The sequence below is a fragment of the Myotis daubentonii genome, chromosome 11, assembly GCF_963259705.1.
Source record: "Myotis daubentonii chromosome 11, mMyoDau2.1, whole genome shotgun sequence".
In the NCBI taxonomy this organism is placed as follows: domain Eukaryota; kingdom Metazoa; phylum Chordata; class Mammalia; order Chiroptera; family Vespertilionidae; genus Myotis; species Myotis daubentonii.
In genome coordinates this window covers 14570376-14589892 of record NC_081850.1, presented here as the reverse complement: position 1 = coordinate 14589892, position 19517 = coordinate 14570376, and the positions used below count along the sequence as shown (strand labels likewise).

The window sequence follows — 19517 nt, the reverse complement described above, 5'->3', positions numbered from 1 at the left end:
GTCATAGGTTCACAATCACTGCCCTAAACTAATTGCCGTGATGACAGGGATGGCAGGTGCCTGCTGGTTAGAATCTTCCTATCATTTCTGTTATGAGTCACACAGCTATTTCCCATTCTGGGAAGTTTTGAAGGGGCAAGGAAAGGGCAGACAGGAAGGAAAGGGATCTTCATGGACAAAACCTGGCAAAGGTGCATGGAGGATCTACAACACTTCCTAAATAAAGCACACCCCACCTAACCCAGTCTCTCTCTCCCCTATAACCCTGCTTTAAAGTTCTTCATAGCTCCATCTGGTTTTACTGTGTTTTTTATTTTTATTTTTACAAAGCCATGATCTACAGATCTGGCCCCTGGATACCTCTTCCTCTGCAGTTCTTCCTGTCACTTATCTACCCACATTGGGCTCCTTGATGTTTCCATAACACACCAAGTTCACTATCATTTGAGGGGTCTATAAGTTTGCTGGGGCTGCCATACAAGGTAACACAAGCTGTGTGGCTTAAATAACAGAAATTTATTGTCTCAGCGTTTTGGAGGTTAGAAGTCTGAAATCAAGTTATTGGTAGGGTAGTTGGGTTTTTTTGAGGCTCTGTAAAATGATGTGTCTCATGCCTCTCTCTTTGCTTCTGGTGGCTTGCTAACAATCTTCAGTGTCCCTGGGCTTACAGACTCATCACCCCAAGATGGTGCTCTTCCCAGGAGCCAGTCTGTCTCCAAAATTCTTCTTTTTATGAGGTCACTGGTTTGCATAGATTAGAGGCCCACCTTACTCCAGGATGAACTCATCTTAACTCATTATAACTGCAATGATCCTTTTTCCACATTCTGTCACATTCTGAGGAACTGGAGCTTAGAACTTCTCTATATGAATTGGGGATGTGGGGATACACTTTAACCCATAGCAAGAGCCTTTGCAATCACTGTTCCCTCTTCCTGGAAGGCTCTTTACCCAGTGCGGTTGCCATCAGATACGCCTTGCAGTCATCCTACTGATAGGGACCATAACTGACCAAGAGTAATAGCTGCTATGCTCTGAAATCCATCTCTGCATTTATGCCAAAGTCATGATCTCCACGACCTGGTCCTACCCAGTGACTGAGAATGTCGGAGATACCTAGGCAAGCCTGTTCCTGGGAGATAAAAATTCACCTAACGGGTTGTCTTTGGTTCAAGGACTCTCCTCAGCCTCGTCAAACTCCCTTAGCACAGCACTCTAGGCTGCTTCTACTCACCCTTCCTTCCTCGCCTTTTCCTAATGCCATACTAAGTTCACCCAGGTCCTCCTTCACTTCCAAACACATATAAAATATGATCCAGTGTGGTCATCTGGTGAATGTGCTTCCCAGACCTATAAAACAAAACTTTTACTTTGTTTTGTTTAAATCTTTATTGTTGAAAGTATTACAGACTGTCAAACTACAGCAGGAAGGCCGGGGAGGGTGGGAGGGCAGGAGGGGGGTGGGTAAGAGATCAACCAAAGGACTTGTATGCATGCATATAAGCATAACCGATGGACATAAGACACTGGGGGGTAGGGGAAGCCAGGGGATTGTCAAGGGCGGGGGGGGGGGGGGGGGGAAGGAGACATATGTAATACTCTTTGTAATACTTTAAGCAATAAAAATAAATAAATAAATAAATAAAATAAATCTTTATTGTTGAAAGTATTACATATGTCCCCTCTTGTTCCCCCCATTGACCCCTTCTAACCTGACCCCACCCCCTGCCCCAGGCCTTCACCACCCTATTGTCTGTGTTCATGGGTTATGCATATATGCACCCTTCCCCTAAAATATAACTTTTTAAAAATACAGGCCAGAAATGAGTAGAGAACCCAAAGCTGAAGCCGAAGCAGTAGGCATGAGAGCAAATGCTGCATCACCAGAGGGGGATGAATCTGGATACAGCTGCTTCAGGGCCTAGAGCTGGGATTTTAATGACCAGGTTAGGACAGGCGAGCTCATGCCAGATAGGAGACTGGAACTGAGGTAACATCACACGGTTAGAATTATTGAAAACCTCCCTCTACATAAAAACGAGACTAGAAAAACTACCACTGCTTCCTAATAGTTCAGTGAAGAGGCAACTACTAGTAAGTCTGTATCCTGCCCCAATCTCAGTGTGGAAAAAAAATGCATCTAGTGAAAAACACAAAACATGCACAAGCATGTTGCCCAAATATACATTATTTAGATTATGCAAGAATCCTGAGCTGATAAATCACCATAAAAATGTCCCTAGGACCACAGTAAGCTCTACAGAAGCAAACTCAAATTGTTATGTAAAAATATGTTCATAACTCAGGACTCAAAAGACTCCCTTAGAATAAACAATTCCTGCTGAACAAACCAGACAAAGAAGCAAACCAATCAGGAGTCATATACACAACAAGCAGAATTAGCATCCCAAGAACTAGTAGTAATAGAATAATCTGATAAATCTAAACTCTAACAATGTTTAAAAGTATATTTAAAATGAAATAGTCAACTGATATAAAAAAATGGTCAGAACTGGAAAAAAGAAATAAGTAGAATGCTAAAAATTAAAAATACAATGTTAAGTTGCATATTAGATACAGCTGAAAAGAGAATTAGTTAAGAAAGATACTTTGCCTAACCTGCCTGAGGGCCCTGGGAAAAGCAGACCTGGGTGCACAGCTCAGTCCTTCCCACATGCATCCAGGCCATGCACCCAGAGCCACAAGCTGTGGATAGCTGATGGCTCTAAATAGGATCCTCAGCGCCAGTCACAAAGACTGAAGAAATTACTCGTAGTGTAGCACAGAGGAAATAAAAAGATAGAAAGTGTTAGAGGATATAAGACAGAGAACAGAATGAAAAAATAAAATATATATTTTATAGAAGTTCCAGAACACGGGAGTAGAAAATTGTGAAAGAGGCAAAATTGAAATGATAATGGCTAAGAACTTAGCAGAATTAAAGTAATACTTGTGTTCCTCATTTGAAACATTATAAGCCCCAAGCAGGATTCAAAAGAAACAGAAAACCACACACACACACGCACACACACACACGCACACATGCATATTCCTGGACACATTGTGGTAAATTGAAGAACACCGTAACCAAAGACAGTCATGGAAGCAACCAGAGAGAAAAATATAGTTTAACAACCTAATAATGCTAATCAGATTAGCAGCAAACTTTTCATCAATGATAGAGGCTAGAAGAAAATGGAATAACATATTCAAAGTGGGAAGAGAAAATAACTGTGAAACAACTATTTGATACCCAACTAAATTACCACGCAAAATGAGTGTGAAATAAAGACATATTCATACAAAAAAGAAGACAATATCTAACTCACAGACACTCCTTAAAAATTAAACAATAATAATGTTTCATATGAAGTAAATTAAACTAAGAAAAAGAAACAATGATGAGTAAAGGAGATGATAAACATGACAGTCACTTTATAATCACCAAACTGCTTAAAAATTTTTAAAGATTAATGGGGGAAAATCATAAACAACTTGGAGCTAAAATATTAGTAATAATATGGAAGGATAATTAACTTAAAATATTCAAAGGCCCTTGTGTTGTTTGATAAAAGAAAAAAAAATTATTTGAATGATTATTTAAAAAGTTAAAGGGCAGATTAAGTGGAAGCTACACTAACATTCTCCCAAGACCAAACTGGAATTGCAACTAAAATATAGAAAAATCATCCTGAATAACCAACAAAAGACAAGCTGGAGAGAAGCCTTATAACCAAGGTTGTAAAGAGGAGGCCGCATCGAGACTGGTAGGGAGGGGGGAGCCACAAGAGGGCTGGCCAGGCTCCCACAGGCAGCAGCTGAAGGGATATCTCAGCTGTGGGGCATTCCCCCTGAGAAGTCTTGGGTCTAAACCCGGAACCAGTCTTCCCAGCCCAGAGCACCAGAACTGGGAAAGGTGCCCACATAACATCTGGCTGTGAGAAGCATTGGGGTTCTGTCCAGCAGGGACAGATGGCTAGATTAGGCAGACACCCCTTAAAACGCTGATGCACTAAATTTCATTTGCAGCCACTTACTTTGGGCTCTGGCAGGAAGAAGGCAGAGTGGACTAGAGCTGCAGGATGAGTGCCTGGGGTAAGAGCAGAGAGGAAAACCTTCAGGATCCATGTGCTGAGTCATTCCCTCACATGACAGAAACCATCTTTCTCAGGCAGAGCTTTCCCATCAGTGCAGCTTTTGCCTGGGGGGAAGAAATTGCCCCCTTGTTGGAAACCCTCTCACCCCACCCTGTGGAGTTCTGAGCTCTACAGCCTGAGGCTCCTTTAGTGGCTGAGACCAACAATCTGCCTGCAGGCAGAAGCTGATTTCTGGGTACTTTGAGTCTTTGCTTAACCTGCCTCGGGGCCCTGGGAAAAGCAGACCTTGGTGCACAGCTCAGTCCTTCCCACGTGTGTCCAAGCCTAGCAGGTAGAGCCACAAGCTTTGGATTGCTGATTGCTCTAAATAGGGTATTCAGTTACAAACAGCGTCTGACACTGGCCTGTACCAGAACCCTCTGAAGAGGCCCCAAACCCATAAGCTCAGTGGTAAGCTTCAGACAACAGAGCAGGATCCAATAAGCTCCACAAGTGGTATATCCACAGGTAAATATCCATGACAGGCAGAGGAGAATTCTCCTTCCCGTGATAAGCAACTGCACAGCAGACTGCACGCTATGTTGGGGGTAGAGCCTGAGGGTCAAGCTCATGTATGAATGAGCCAATAGCAATGAAGACTCAATTACAACAGGAGGGCCAACACAACATGCACAAGGAGCATTATTAGAGCAACCACATCTGGTGACCAGGGTGACTGTACCACTGGATTCCACAGGTCAACTACTACATATAGCCCAGTGATGGCGAACCTTTTGAGCTCGGCGTGTCAGCATTTTGAAAAACCCTAACTTAACTCTGGTGCCGTGTCACATATAGAAATTTTTTGATATTTGCAACCATAGTAAAACAAAGACATATTTTTGATGTTTATTTTATATATTTAAATGCCATTCAACAAAGAAAAATCAACCAAAAAAATGAGTTTGCGTGTCACCTCTGACACGCATGTCATAGGTTCGTCATCACTGATATAGCCACTGTACTAAGATCTACCTAATACATAGAAACAAACCCAAGCAGGCATCAAAAATGGGGAGACAAAGAAATAAGCCCCAAATGAAAGAACAAGAGAATTCTCCAGAAGAAGAGCTAAATGAAATGGAGGTAAGCAACTTATCAGATATAGAGTTCAGAGTAATGATTATATGGATGCTCAATATCATGAGAAAAGATATAGAAACTATGAAAAATGACCAGGCAGAAATAAATGAAGGATGACATAACTGAAATAAAGGACACACTGTAAGGAATAAAGAACAGAGGAAGCAGAGGATCAGATCAGTGAATTAGAAGATAGGGTAGAAAAAAAATCACTCAATTAGAGAACCAAAAAGAAAAAACAATTAAAAAACAGGAGGACTGCCCTGGCCAGTTTGGCTCAGTGGGTGGAGCGTCGGCCTGCAGAATGAAGGGTCCCAGGTTCGATTCTGGTCAAGGGCATGTACCTTGGTTGCAGGCACATCCCCAGTAGGAGGCGTGCAGGAGGCAGCTGATTGATGTTTCTCTCTCATCGATGTTTCTAACTCTCTATCCCTCTCCCTTCCTCTCTGTAAAAAGTCAATAAAATATATTTTTTTTAAAAAAATAGCCCTAACTGGTTTGGCTCAGTGGATAGAGCGTCGGCCTGTGGACCGAAGGGTCCCAGGTTTGTTTCCAGTCAAGGCCATGTACCTTCGTTGCTGGCATGTCCCCAGTAGGGAGTGTGCAGGGGGCAGCTGAATCGATGTTTCTCTCTCATCGATGTTTCTAACTCTCTATCCCTTTCCCTCTCCCTTCCTCTCTGTAAAAAATCAATAAAATATATTTTTAAAAAACACACAAAAAAACAGGGAGGTCAGGCCTAGCTAGTTTGGCTCAGTGGTTAGAGTGTTGGCCTGTAGAATGAAGGGTTGTGGGTTTGATTCCAGTCAAGGGAATGTACCTCGATTGCATGCTTGATCTCTGGCCCTGGTTGGAACACATCCAGGAGGCAACCAATCAATGTGTCTCTCTCACATTGATGTTTCTCTCTCTTTCTCTCTGTCTCTCCCCCTCCATTCCACTCTCTCTAAAAACCAATGGAAAAAAATATCCTGGAGTGAGGATTAACAAAAAAATAACACAAAAACAAACAAAAACTGGAGTACAGTTTAAGGGAGATGTGGGACAACATGAAATGTAACAATATCTGCATCATAAGAGTAAAAGGAGAAGAGAGTAAGCAAGGGATAAAGAACCTGCTTGGAGAAATAATTGCAGAAAAATTCCCTAACCTGGTGAAGGAAAAAGTCACACAAGTTTAGGAGGCACAGAGAGTCCCAACCAAGAAGAACCCAAACAGGCCCATCCCAGACACATCATAATTGAAATGCCAAAAGTTAAAGACAAAATCTTAAAGGCAGCAAGAGAAAAGCAATTTGTTACCTACAAAGAAGCTTCCATAAGGATGTAACCTGATTTTTCAACAAAAACTCTACAGGCCAGAATGGAATGGCATGAAATATTCAAGGTAATGAAAAGCAAGGATCTAAAACCAAGACTACTACATACAGCAAGGGTATCATTCAAAATAGAAGGTGAAATAAAGAGCTTCCCAGAAAGAAAAAAAAAAGACTAAATAAGTTTATCAACACCTAACCAGCATTACAAGAAATGTTAAAAAGGACTGCAGTAATAATAAAAATAAATAGAGAAAGAAATATAGGCATAAAGAATTATTAAAATGGCTATTAATAAGAACCTACCAATAATAACCTTAAATGTTAATGTATTAAATGCCCCAAACAAATCAAAAGACATAGGGTAGCTTAATGGATAAAAAAAAAAACATGATCCACATATATACTGTCTACAAAAGATCCACCTCAGAACAAAAGACAGGATGAGAATGAAGGGATGGGAAAATATTTTCCATGCAAATGGAAACAAATAAAAATGCTGGGAAAGCAATACTCTCATTGGACAAAATAGACTTCAAAATGAAGGCCATCACAAGAGACAATAAAGGTTACTTCCTAATACTAAAGGGATCGATACAATAAGAGGATATAACTCTGGTAAACATATATGCACCTAATATGGGAACATCTAGATATATTTAAAAAAAAAATTTCTGGAGGACTTTAAGGGAGAAAGCAACAGCAATACAGTGATAGTAGGGGACTTTAACACCTTACTGACTTCACTGGATAGATCTTCCAGACAAAAAAGAAATCATCAAGGAAACAGTGACTCTAAATGACAAACTCAATCAGATAGATTTAACTGACATTTGCAGAACATTTCACCCTGAAGTTGCAGAACATACATTCTTCTCAAGAGTACATGGGCCAAAACCGGTTTGGCTCAGTGGATAGAGCGTCGGCCTGCGGACTGAAAGGTCCCAGGTTCGATTCCGGTCAAGGGCATGTACCTGGGTTGCGGGCACATCCCCAGTAGGAGATGTGCAGGAGGCGGCTGATTGATGTTTCTCTCCCATCAATGTTTCTAACTCTCTATCTCTCTTCCTTCCTCTCTGTAAAAAATCAATAAAATATATTTTAAAAAAAAGAGTACATGGGACATTCTCAAAGATGGACCACATGTTAGGACATAAAACAAGTCTCTAACAGTTCAATAAGATTGAAATCATATAAAGCATCTTTTTAGATCACAATCACATGAAATTAGAAATCAACTGTAATAAAAACACTCAAGGCCAGCTGATATAGCTCAGTGGTTGAGTGTTGACTTATGAACCGGGAGGTCATGGTTCAATTCCCAGTCAGGGCACATGCCTGTGTTGCAGACTCAATCCCCAGTAGTGGGTGTGCAGGAGGCAGTTGATCAATAATTCTCTCTCATCATTGATGTTTCTATCTCTCTCTCTTTTTCCCTTCCTTTCTGAAATCAATAAAAATATATTGTAAAAAACACACTGAAAAGCATTGAAACACATGGAAGCTAAATAACATGTTATTAAACAATGAATCAGTTACAAATGAGATCAAAGAAGAAATAAAAAACTTCCTGGAAACAAATGAAAATGAACACACAACAACCCAAAATCTATGGGACACAGCAAAAGCAGTCCTGAGGGGGAAGTTCATAGCATTATAGGCCTACCTCAAAATCAAGAAAAATTTCTAACAAACTCTATAACTGTACAACTTAAAGAATTAGAAAGAGAACAAGAAAAGCCCAGAGTAAGTAGAAGGAGTAAGTTAGTATAAAAATAACAAAGATTAAAGCAGAAATAGATGACATAGAGACTGAAAAAAAAAAACAATAAAAAAGAGCAATGAAATCAAGAGCTGTTTTTTTGGAAAAAATAAACAAGATTGAATGACCTTTAGCCAAATAGTCAAGAAACAAAGAGAAAGGACCCAAATAAATGAAATCAGAAACAAAAACTGACACCACAGAAATAAGGATTGTAAGAAAATACTATGAACAACTATATGCCTACAAGCTGGATAATCTGGATCAAATGGACAAATTCCTAGAAAAATACAATCTACCAAAACTGAATCAGAAAGAATCAGAAAACCTGAATAGGCCAATATCAACTGATGAAGTAGAAGCAGTAATCAAAAAACTCCCAGCAAACAAAAGCCCTGGTCCAGATGGCTTCCCAGGGGAGTTTTACCAAACACTCAAAGAACTAACACCTATACTCCTCAAACAGAGAAACTAAAAAAAAAAAAAAAAAAAAAAAAAAAAAAAAAAAAAAAAATCCCATTTGTCACTGCGATAAAATAAAAATTAAGATACTTTGGAATAAACATAACGAAGGAGGTAAAGGACCCGTACTCAGAAAACTATAGGACATTGAAAAAAGAGATAGAGGAATATATAGACTAGTTGAAGAATATACTGTGTTCATCAGTAGATAAATGGATAAAAAAGCTGTGGTACATTTACAGCTTGGAATACTATGCAGCTGTAAAAAAAGAAGAATCTCTTACCCTATGAGGCAGCATGGAGGGCCTGGAGAGTATTATGCTAAGTGAAATAAGCCAGTCAGAAAAAGACAAGTATCACATGATCTCACTCATTTATGGAATCTAATGAACAAAATAAACTGATGAACAAAATAGATCCAGAGACATGGAAGCATGGAACAGACTGAGGAATCTCAGATTGGGGGGGGGGGGCGGGGGGGGAGGAAGAGATTAACCAAAGAATTTATAATCCATGGACATAGACCGTCGTGTAGTGAAGGCCTGGTGGGGGGGGGCGGGGGGGGGAGAGGGGATAGAGGGAGTCAGTGGAGGGGAAAAAGGGACATCTGTAATACTTTCAACAATAAAGATAAATAAATAAATAAATAAAAGTCAAAACTAAGTAATTTTGGGGGAAATGAGAAAGAAATGGAATATGTAACTTTCAAAGTAGTAGTGGGGGGGAGGGGGAAAATGGAAGACTCGCTTGAGACGTGCACAGACAGATAAACCCAGAAAGAACTTGCCACCAGCAGATCCTCACTAAAGAAAATACTGAAAAAAAAGAAAATACTGAAGAATGTAGTTTGAGCAAAAGAAAATTGATCACAGATGTAAGGCATATAAGAGGAGATATAAGAAGGAATCGCAAGGATATAAGAAGACATAAGATTCTGAAATATAATAAAGAATTGAGAGGACTGAAAGTGGTAAATATATAGGTGAATTAATACAAGCATTGATGCTCTAAAAGAACAACAACAACAAAAATGCTTCGTGGGATGTTTAAGAAGAAAAAATACATAGTTTTAAAATACACCGAAAGACTAGCACAGGAATTAAAGGGACATGAGTGGGAAGGGTGTTGTTCAGAGGAAGATAAAGATACTGATCGCTTTAGAATTGGGTGAAATAAAAACAGACTGTAAGTTTTGGAGTGGTACAGAAGAAAAAGTGGAGTGAGACACAACAAGCAAACAAACAAACAAACAAAAACACACACAACACAATCAATCCAAAAGAAGACAAGAAAGGAGAGAGGATGCATAGAAACTGTGGGACAAATGAAAAGCACAATGGCAAACAATGAAGTAAAATATATCAGAAATGATAACATGTAGATTCACCAAATGCTCCAGCTAAATGATGCCTCCTGGGCAAGCGAGGTCACAAAAATGAGTCAACAGTAGGTCTAGGAGAGCAACAGCTCCAATGAAATAGTAACTGATGATTCATCAGGGTCAGGGAGACAATAGAGCCGAGTGGGGCCTGGGGCAAACTGCTGAGTCTATGTGTCTGAAGAAGGTAGCTCTCACAGATTGTTGCCACCGTGTAGGAATACAAACCCAGTGTCAGGTTGGTCAACAAGGCTGGAAGTTCAGTGTTTTGTGAGAAATTTGCATTTTAAACATTGGCTACTAATTTTTGTTTTGTTTTGTTTTTTAATTCTCACCCATGGATATTTTTCCATTGATTTTTAGAGTGAGTGCAAGGGAGGGGGAAAGAGAGAGAGAGAAACGTCCATGAGAGAGAGACACATTGATTGGTAGCCTCCCATACATGCCCAGACTAGGGTGGGGGATTGAGCCTGCAACTGAGCCTGTGATATTCACCTTTTGAGTTACATGTGCTTGACTGAACTTGAACCCGGGACCCTTCAGTCTGCAGGTTGACACTCTATCCACTGAGCCAAATTGGGCTAGGCTACTAATTTTTAAAGACGAAACACCAAAAGAAAAAAAAAAGGGAGAGAAAATGCTATCAATCCAGTAGGTAGGAGGGAAAAAGATAAAATGATGCAAAGAGCATGATAAATAAAATGCAAAAACAAGAACAGAAAGCAAAAGACAAAAGAAAAACCCTTGCAAAGCCTAGCAGCATGAATGGAAGTGATGGCTTACACTAAAACACCACTGAGACCCACACCCTGTAATTTCCACCCTGCTCAACCTTATCATTTGGCTGAAGAGACCTAACATTAACGGATGGGAAAAACACTGCATAATCCAGACGTAAAGTACATGGAGCCCCAGTGGTCACTCAAAACTCCATATAATGTCTGGGTGTTTATTCCAGCAGTTCTGCTTACGCCAGGTCTCCTCTGGGGCTTACTGGTCATCTAGATTTATCTAGCTGTTAATAAAAATAGTAGCGTTAAAAATGCCTGGAAGGGTAGAGAGAAGGGAGCAGAGTTGGGAAAAAGAACCAACGACAGTCACCTTCTGTTCCTCTGAGTCTGTGATCTGAGCCAGTCCTGGGATGCCAGTTCTTGCCCAGGGCCTAGGAGGTCAGGTTCAGCATGGCTCCCAGGGTCTTCCAGACCCAGCCCAGCCCCTACCAGGATGCAGGAGACACCTTTGCCAGTCCCGTGCCCCTGCTGGCTGTTTTCCTGTCTTCCTCCCAACTTCAAGCCAGTGCACTCCCCAGGAGAGCATTCTCTAAGGTTGCTTCAGTTTCCTGACGAAATCCCTGCATGAGGAATGCACCAGATGGCTATTTTTAAACTTAGTTGGGCTCTGCAAAAATATGTGTAATAAGACCAAGAAAATTGTGTTTATCATAATTCCAGAAGGCACGAGGGGTAATTGGGTTGGCTGGACAGGGCCTGCTCCTGGCAAGGACTGCAGCCATGGTGGGGACCAGCCTCCTAGGGTCTTGTCTGTGGACAGGCCTCCTATTAAAGTGGTCTCATCACCCGTGTAGCCTGGCTCCAGTGCCTACAGTCTAACCTCATCATGGGTGTACGTAAATATTTGAAGACTTAAGGGAGATACATAATTATGTCCAGAATGTAAAGAGAAAAACACACACAAAAAAAACAACTGTTCAAGTGAAGGTCTACAAATGCATGATGTTTATTTCTTAATTGTTAAACCTAATATTCAAAGATATTTTATTCTACATGAAAACAGTTGGCTAAATTTTCTCACTTTCTAATATGCAACAGTAACACTCCTGAGAAATCAGAGCCGGTCAAAACGGAAGGAGTTACTCACAGTCAATTTCAAAAGCCAAATTATAGAAATGCTTGTCATCTCTTGCAGCAAAACCTTACATTTAACACAGGGTGTGGGTGCACATTGACTTGTTCGGCATGTGTGTGGGAGGGTCCTAGGCCTCAGAAGGTCCTACAGGCCTGGCCCTGAGCAGCCAGAGGGCCAAGGAGAGCGGGAACCAGCAATGCAGGGGACAAGCGGAGGGTTGGTCATGGTTGAGGTGGTCCCTCCTCTGCTCCCAAGTCTCATGAAATCATTAATAAAACTACTGACCCAGGAAAACGCTGATTTCCACTGGGTTTCTTAGAGAAATGGAAAAAGGGTAAGACTTAGGACCAGATCAGATTCTGAGTGGAAGTGTGGAGACTGCACAATTCAGGAGAAGGACAGAAAAGCAAAAGGGTATGTGGGGGTGGGGGGGAGTGGTGGCGGGGGATGGGGGAGGGAGGAGCCAAAGGGGAGCCAGAGCAGGGGTGAGGGGTCAGAGAGCAAAGGGGAGTCAGAAAAGGGGTGCTGGCCATGTTGAACTCACATACCAGGAACTGGGGTTCAGACCAAGTTCTATATAAGTCTTTGAGGGGCAAGGTTGCCCCCAAGTGAGCAATGTTACCTAACGTATGCGCCTCTGAAAACACACAACCTGCTGAGACTGCCCAGGACTAAAGAGGGGCTAAAAAGAGAGGTGATCAGGGGCCCTTCCTCAGGGCTGCCCCTCAGAGACTCATTCCTTAGGGGAGAAGGGGAGGGCTGGTCGGTGCTGCCAGAAGACCTAGATCCAACCAGGTCTCCCGGACAGTCACGGCAGCGTGCAGCCCACCAGGTGGGGCTGAGAAGGTGAGGTCTGCACTTCCAGCGGCAGTGAACTGGTACTGAAAACAAAACAAAAAAAAACAAAACAAAACAAAACAAAAACTCGGGTGGAGCAGGAAACCATAGGAAGTGCACATTTCTCCCCGAGCCAAGCGCATGGGTGGCACGCTGTCAGCACAGAGCAGAGTGAGGCCATTATGTGGGGCTTGTTTCTACTCTAAATAAAAAGCACGAAGAACTTGGAAACGTTTGCTGTCAGCCTCAACTTTGGAGTCACCCTACCCCATGCTCGCTGAAGGGCCACCATCTAGGCTCCTTGGGCAGCGGGCCCAGGATGATTCCCTGCTGTTTGCCCCTGACCTCGTTCCTGCTGCTGCCTTTCAGGTCTGCCCACCTCCCCAGCCAGGCACCTGCTCTGTGGGCTCCGCGCCTGCATGAATCAATCCCTCAGTTCTCTCTCTCTCCCCTCAGTGTCCATGCATCCTGGGCTTTTTCTGCAGGCACTCATATCCAGGCCTCAGGATCCCTCCGGTACCAGCCACTAAACCATCTCCACAGAGCCAGACCCAGGTGCCATCTTGGATGCCCTAGCCTGGGACTCTGAGACATACAGTCACAGTGAGTGGCCAATGCACTTCACTTAATAGAAACTTGAGTATTGCCTTTAACTGATGACACTTGACCCACCCTGGACAACTGGCCCTGCCCCTGTTTAAACAGACCACTCATTCACGCTCTAGACCAGCATTCTTCATTCCCAGTGGGACCGTGTTAGTGGATGTTTCATTAGCATCCAGTGCACAGATTGATAAAATATTAATAATAATAAATCACAGCAAACAGTTCTACATATTACTCATCACTATTAGCTATTGCTAGCTATATAAGTACCAACTCAATGAGTTGATATGCAAGCATCTTTATAATAAAAGGATAAAATCCTACATTTAATTTGTCCAATCAATATTTATTGGGCACCTGCCAGGTCAGGCTGGGTTTGATGTGGTGAACAAAACAGACATGATTCTTATCTTAATGGAGTTTAGAATCTGGTGGATGAGAAGCCGTTAAACACACACACGCACACAAACACACACAAACACACACACACACACACACACACACGAAATACAGCAACCAACTGTGCTGTGTGCTAAGAATGAGAAGGGCCCTAACCGGTTTGGCTCAGTGGATAGAGCGTCAGCCTGCAGACTGAAAGAATGAGAAGGGCAGTGCTACAAAAAAGGATACTGGGGCAAGGGCTCGTTTAGATGGTGGCCCAAGGATGCCTTTGAGGAAGATACCTGTGCACAGAGAGCCCAGGGATCCAGGACCACTTCTCAGAGTGGACGGAGCTTCCAACCCAGGAGCACTGGCAAGGGAGGACTGAGCTGGGCCCACAATACTCCGGTGCCCTTACAACACCGCAGAAGTGCGCACTGTCTAGGCCAGTGATGGCGAACCTTTTGAGCTCGGCGTGTCAGCATTTTGAAAAACCCTAACTTAACTCTGGTGCCATGTCGCATATAGAAATTTTTTGATATTTGCAACCATAGTAAAACAAAGACTTATATTTTTGATATTTATTTTTATATATTTAAATGCCATTTAACAAAGAAAAATCAACCCCAAGAAATGAGTTTGCGTGTCACCTCTGACATGCGTGTCATAGGTTCGCCATCACTGGTCTAGGCCCTGCCTTCACCATCACCCTCGCTCTTGCAGATCTTAAGCAGCAGCCATACTTCTTCACAGGGTGTCTGCTGTCCCTCAGCCTCACACCTGCCTCTGACACGCTGCTCTGAATCGCCCCTGGGGCTGGCGGTCTGCAAAGGATTTTCTCAAGCTCCCTTACCTACCAGTTTCCTATTGTGCTGTAGATGTGGGAGGCAGACGAGGGTGAGCATCAGAAAGAACAAACACACAGTTTTCCTACATTTAGCAATTCCAGGGCAGCAGTTGCTGGAGCAGCAGCAAGAGGAGGTGACTGAGAACTCTTAGCAAACCGCCTCGCTCGGCTCAGCATCGAGCCCAGCAGGTATCGCGGAGAACTGCAAAATGTTCACAAGAGATTCGAGATGGGCATCACATCTGCACGCCCAGTGGAATACCACGGCCCAGGGAGGAGGCGAGGCTTGCTTACATAATGCACACTTCAAGGCTGCCTGTGCCCACTTATCTGGGCTGTTTCAGCCAGGGCGAGGAGAAGGACTGGTATAGGGCTATAACCACGCCATGGCAGGGATGAACTGTTCCTACTTATTATGGGAGGACTGGTAACTTGCATGACTAAAAAGGTGAATCTTCATGTTTCAAATGACGATGCGGGGTGGGATTTTAGAGACATATGGTTCCCACCCTCGTTTTGGAAAATTGGAGGTTGTTTTTAAGCTTCTCTCTGCTGTTATACGTACACATATCCCTTTGCACAGCCTTTGTCCATAGTATCCCCTTTCACTTCCCCCAGCCCCTCTCTCTCTCTCTCTCTCGTGGTTTTCTTCCCTGTCACTTCACAGCCCTGCATGGAAAGCAGACAGAAGCGTTGTGTGTGGGGACCCCTCACTCCCAAGCAGGTCTGAAAGTAGCAGGTGCCTCTGCAGAGGCTGTGGTTGGACCTTAGACCTACACCCAGCAGCTGCTGATCCTGGGCTCTCACTTTTGAAAGCAGTTTCCAAACGCACTACGCACATCTCTCTCGACACAGGAAGAGAGAACAGCTGTGCTGCTGATATAGAGTGCAGCTTAAATTGGAGGTGATGGGGCACTGATTTCCCCAATCGGGAGATGAACAGAAACTGTGGGTGGGGGGAGGGTAAGGGTTGGAGGGCAGCTTCCAAGGTGCACATCTGCAAATAAAAGCATAGGTTTCCTTGGCTGGGAAGAGGCCCCCACGAAGGCAGCTGTCACACCAGATGAAAAAAGAATATTTTATTTTTGGAAACTGAGGTTCATACTTTCAGTGAACAAACATGTGTAGATGACCTACTCTGCATCGGAGGAAACTCTAGGCCCTGGGGAGACGGAGACGAATGAGACACAGTCCCTGCTCCAAAGGTGTTCGTGGTTTATGAGGGAGGTTTAGACACACACACACATGCGCACGCACACACGCGCACACACACACACACTGACATATTAAAAATATTATCCTGAGTGTTTGCAGAATTATGAGTTTGCTTAAAGAGGAAGAAGCAAGTAATGGTATTTAAGAGAGGGACACAAGACATGAGTTTCCCACAGGACATGAGATTTGAACTTGGACATTTAAAGATGAGTAGGAGCTTGTCTGGTGGGAGACAAGAAAGAGCATCCAGGAAAAGAAAGAGTACATGCAAAGGCGGGTAGGGTGGGAGCACTTGGCCTGTTAGGGAAGGGGCTACTGTGGCTCAGCCTGTGCTGGGGGCGGGAGGGGAGAGGAGGTCTTCAGAGGTTACCTGACTTGCCCTAAGCTTCCAAAGTAACATAGCTCCCAGGCCCCCCTGGCCAGGCTTTCTCACTCTCCTTCAGTGCTCTTTTCACTGGACCAGGGTGCCTTCGTTGCCAATGAAATGCCCTCAGGTGCTGTGGGCACAATGGGACGCTCAATGAGAGGCCAGATGAAAGCATGGAAAGTGAACGATTATAACAAATATGCCAACCTGAAATAAAGATTATTTCTCAAAGCCCCACATAACACATCATGTAGTCATTTTTCTTAATTTAGAAAGTAACATATACCAGGCAGGAGGAAGATGGTAATAATAATGATAAAAATTGCAACAAACGTTCCTAGTACTTTACACTTTTAAAATCCTCTTTTATGTATATTATTTCACCACAAGAATAAGAGAATTCTATAGTATGGACAAAATTAGTATGCAGTCCGTAACTAAAAAGAACAATATATTATTTATAACTGTTTGAGGCTATCACTGGTGTCAAAACATAAAACAGATGCCTTCATGCCGAGGGATTTGGTGCCAACTCCACATAAACCAGAAGGTTAGAAAAGAGAAAACAGAGTATATTCATGCTGTTTATTAAGGAGGAAACCCATTCACTTTCAAATGCTGGGGGGCTTTGAAGTGATGAAAGACAGCGCAGTGACAGGGGCAGAGAAATGAGTGCAGCCGAGTTTTCCAACATTGTAGGCCCTACAATAATTTTACCAGAATAAGGCTTATTTTTATTCCAAAATAATCACTGTCAATCAAGCTGCTTCGTTTTGGAGAGTGGGGGTAAAGACATATGTCAGGATCCACCATGCTTTTTCTATATTCTAGATTTGAAAGCTAATTCCTTTAAGATCAACATAGGCATTTGCACGTTTTATAAGCAGCTTTTACTTGGCACCATCACCTTTATAGGCATATCTCCCACAACTCCATTTTGAGATGCCTAAAATTGGAAGCAGTCTTCTCATCTCTCCCTTCTCAAATGGAGAGCACTTGTAGTGAAGAAAAAGGAATTTTGCAAATGAGATTTGAGAGTGGGGGTGGTGGTGGGCCGGTGTGTGTGTCCATGACAGAGTAAAAGCCAATTGCACAGTACTTTTTGTTCGACTGAAAACCCTGTATATGGGCATATCACTTGTATATGTTTGCATGAGGAAGGAGAAAGGTGTGGAACAATAGAAGCTGGTCTGGAGGAAGTGGAGAAAGGAAGTGGGAATGAAAGTGAGGGAAGACATTGTTAGCTTTTTTTTCATATATTCTCATCATGTTCACACTTGTTACAGCAATCATAAAATGTCACACTTTTCCTCTAATTGAAAAGGAATTGAATAGAAAAAAACTTGACAAGGAAAATAGACCCCGTGAGTTAAAAAACAAAACAAAACACACAAACCTTGTAAGAATTGATTCAATAAGCAGGCCTGAGTAAATTACAGCCCATAGCAGAGAAAGAGTCCCCGAAGGCCCACGTATCTCACAGGGAGTGTGCCAGCCAAGTGATCCCCACGGTGGAGACCCCTGAAAATCTTCAGAAAAGGTATTCATCTAATAACACCAAGCACCGTAAATGAGCAGGCAAGTGGGATTCAACCCAGGACCAAACTGCTTTTGGAACCGGCGGCCGCCAGGCATTATGCTGGCAATTATTCATTGTATCTGGAGAAGAAAATCCACTCGTTTTGGACTGTTTGGGTTAGCATGCTAAATTTCTATCACAAGACCGGCATATACAGGGAACTAAGTGTGAAGCGAGCATTCAGAGACGCGTCCCAGTCCTGGGAGCCTGTGCGTTCTGCAGGCAACACGGTGAGGCTCTGGCAGCCTCCTGCCTTCACCTTCTGGCTCAGCTGCCACTGCCACATGGCCTTGGACGATTTCTAATGTGCAAAACGGGGCAGGCATTCCTTTCTTCTAGAGAGATGTGAGTAAGAACATATATTTAAGTCGCTTAGCAGCCACACTGGCAAGCAGTAAGAAGCAGAGCTATTATTACTAAATCCTCCCAGCACCCATTGATCAAGAGTGGGCGCTCTCTGCTCACTCTTTCCACCCATACATTTGTAATGGGGCCCCTCCCTCATCCACATATGAGGAGCTTTAATCCTGTGACAGTTTGGATCCTGGGGATGTTGTTAAAATGCAAATTATGATTCAACAGGTCCGGAGAGTTCTGCTAGTGGTGCGGATGCTGCTGGCTCATGTGCCTCCATCGGAGTAGCAAAGCTCTAGGGTAAAACAGTGATAAATGAAAATACTAGTAAAATGAATGAGGCTGAGGGAGACGGGGTGGACTGAGGCAGGGTTAGCTACGCCCAGCCTGTGCCTGCACACTTTGGGTGCACTTGCACCTGGAACAGTTCTCACAGGGCTGTCTTCCCCTGTCTACTCCACAGGGCTGCCAGCTCCCTCAGGCCCCGGAGCCCATCCTTAGGGTCTGGAGAGGCTACTGCACTCCTTGCTGGCACCCAGTTCAGTTATGAGTCAATGAAGGAATGCCCCGAATGTGGTGAATGAGTGAAATTCAGGGAAATCGCTGTTGGTTAATGTTAAAAACCTAATGGGTTTGAATTTTATATATTTTTTAATTACTAGGCTAATGTCACATATTAGCGTTGCTGGGGTTAAGTTCTTCATTGAGCTTGATATTCAGGCAAAAGAACCATCAGGAAAGATGAATTCCAGGCGTTCACCCTAGATATATAAAGTTTCAAGAGCTCCCTTTATGGTAAATTAAAAAGGAAAGATCCGGAACTTGCTTCTCCTCTCAGGTGAAGTCACCTGTCCTAAGGAGGAGTAGCCATAGTTCCCAATACCTCAGAGACTCTGTCTCTTACAAAACAATCATGCTGGCAACACATTGCTAGACTTAGCATAGATTCTTTTCTGAGGCATGTCACAGGTTTACCCCTCTATGCTACTCCAGATTATAGGTTTTCTAAGGAATTAGAGTAAAAAAAAAAACACAAAAACAAATCATTCATTACTATTATGACAAAATATAACAAGTTTTCCAACCGAGGCTTCATAGTCGTACAGTATTTATATGGTACATTTTACTTCATGAACAACTGGAGATTATACTTGCTAAGTAAACTATTATGGAAAAATCTTGTTTTACTGCTAGGAATTAGAAACCTCATTAGACTCAGGAGGACCACTGAAAAATTTAGATTTTATTAGCTAACACCGAAGCACTTGTTCAAATTTAATCTGTTTACATAACATGCTCCTTTTCATCAGGACTTCAAGTTCAAATTC

At 42.8% G+C, this 19517-nt stretch overlaps 1 protein-coding gene across 9 annotated transcripts in view; it reads right to left on the bottom strand.

Annotated features, from left to right (window-relative positions):
- The window catches only part of MOB3B (MOB kinase activator 3B), a 184518-nt gene that overhangs the window by 134500 nt on the left and 30501 nt on the right, over positions 1 to 19517 (bottom strand). For 2 of the 9 annotated variants that reach the window (XM_059656505.1, XM_059656509.1), the window contains exon 2: positions 4038 to 4090. The exons of the other annotated variants lie outside the window; for them this stretch is intronic. The gene's annotated coding sequence lies outside the window, so the exon portion shown is untranslated. The remainder of the gene's footprint in view (positions 1 to 4037; positions 4091 to 19517) is intronic. 9 annotated transcript variants of the gene reach the window in all.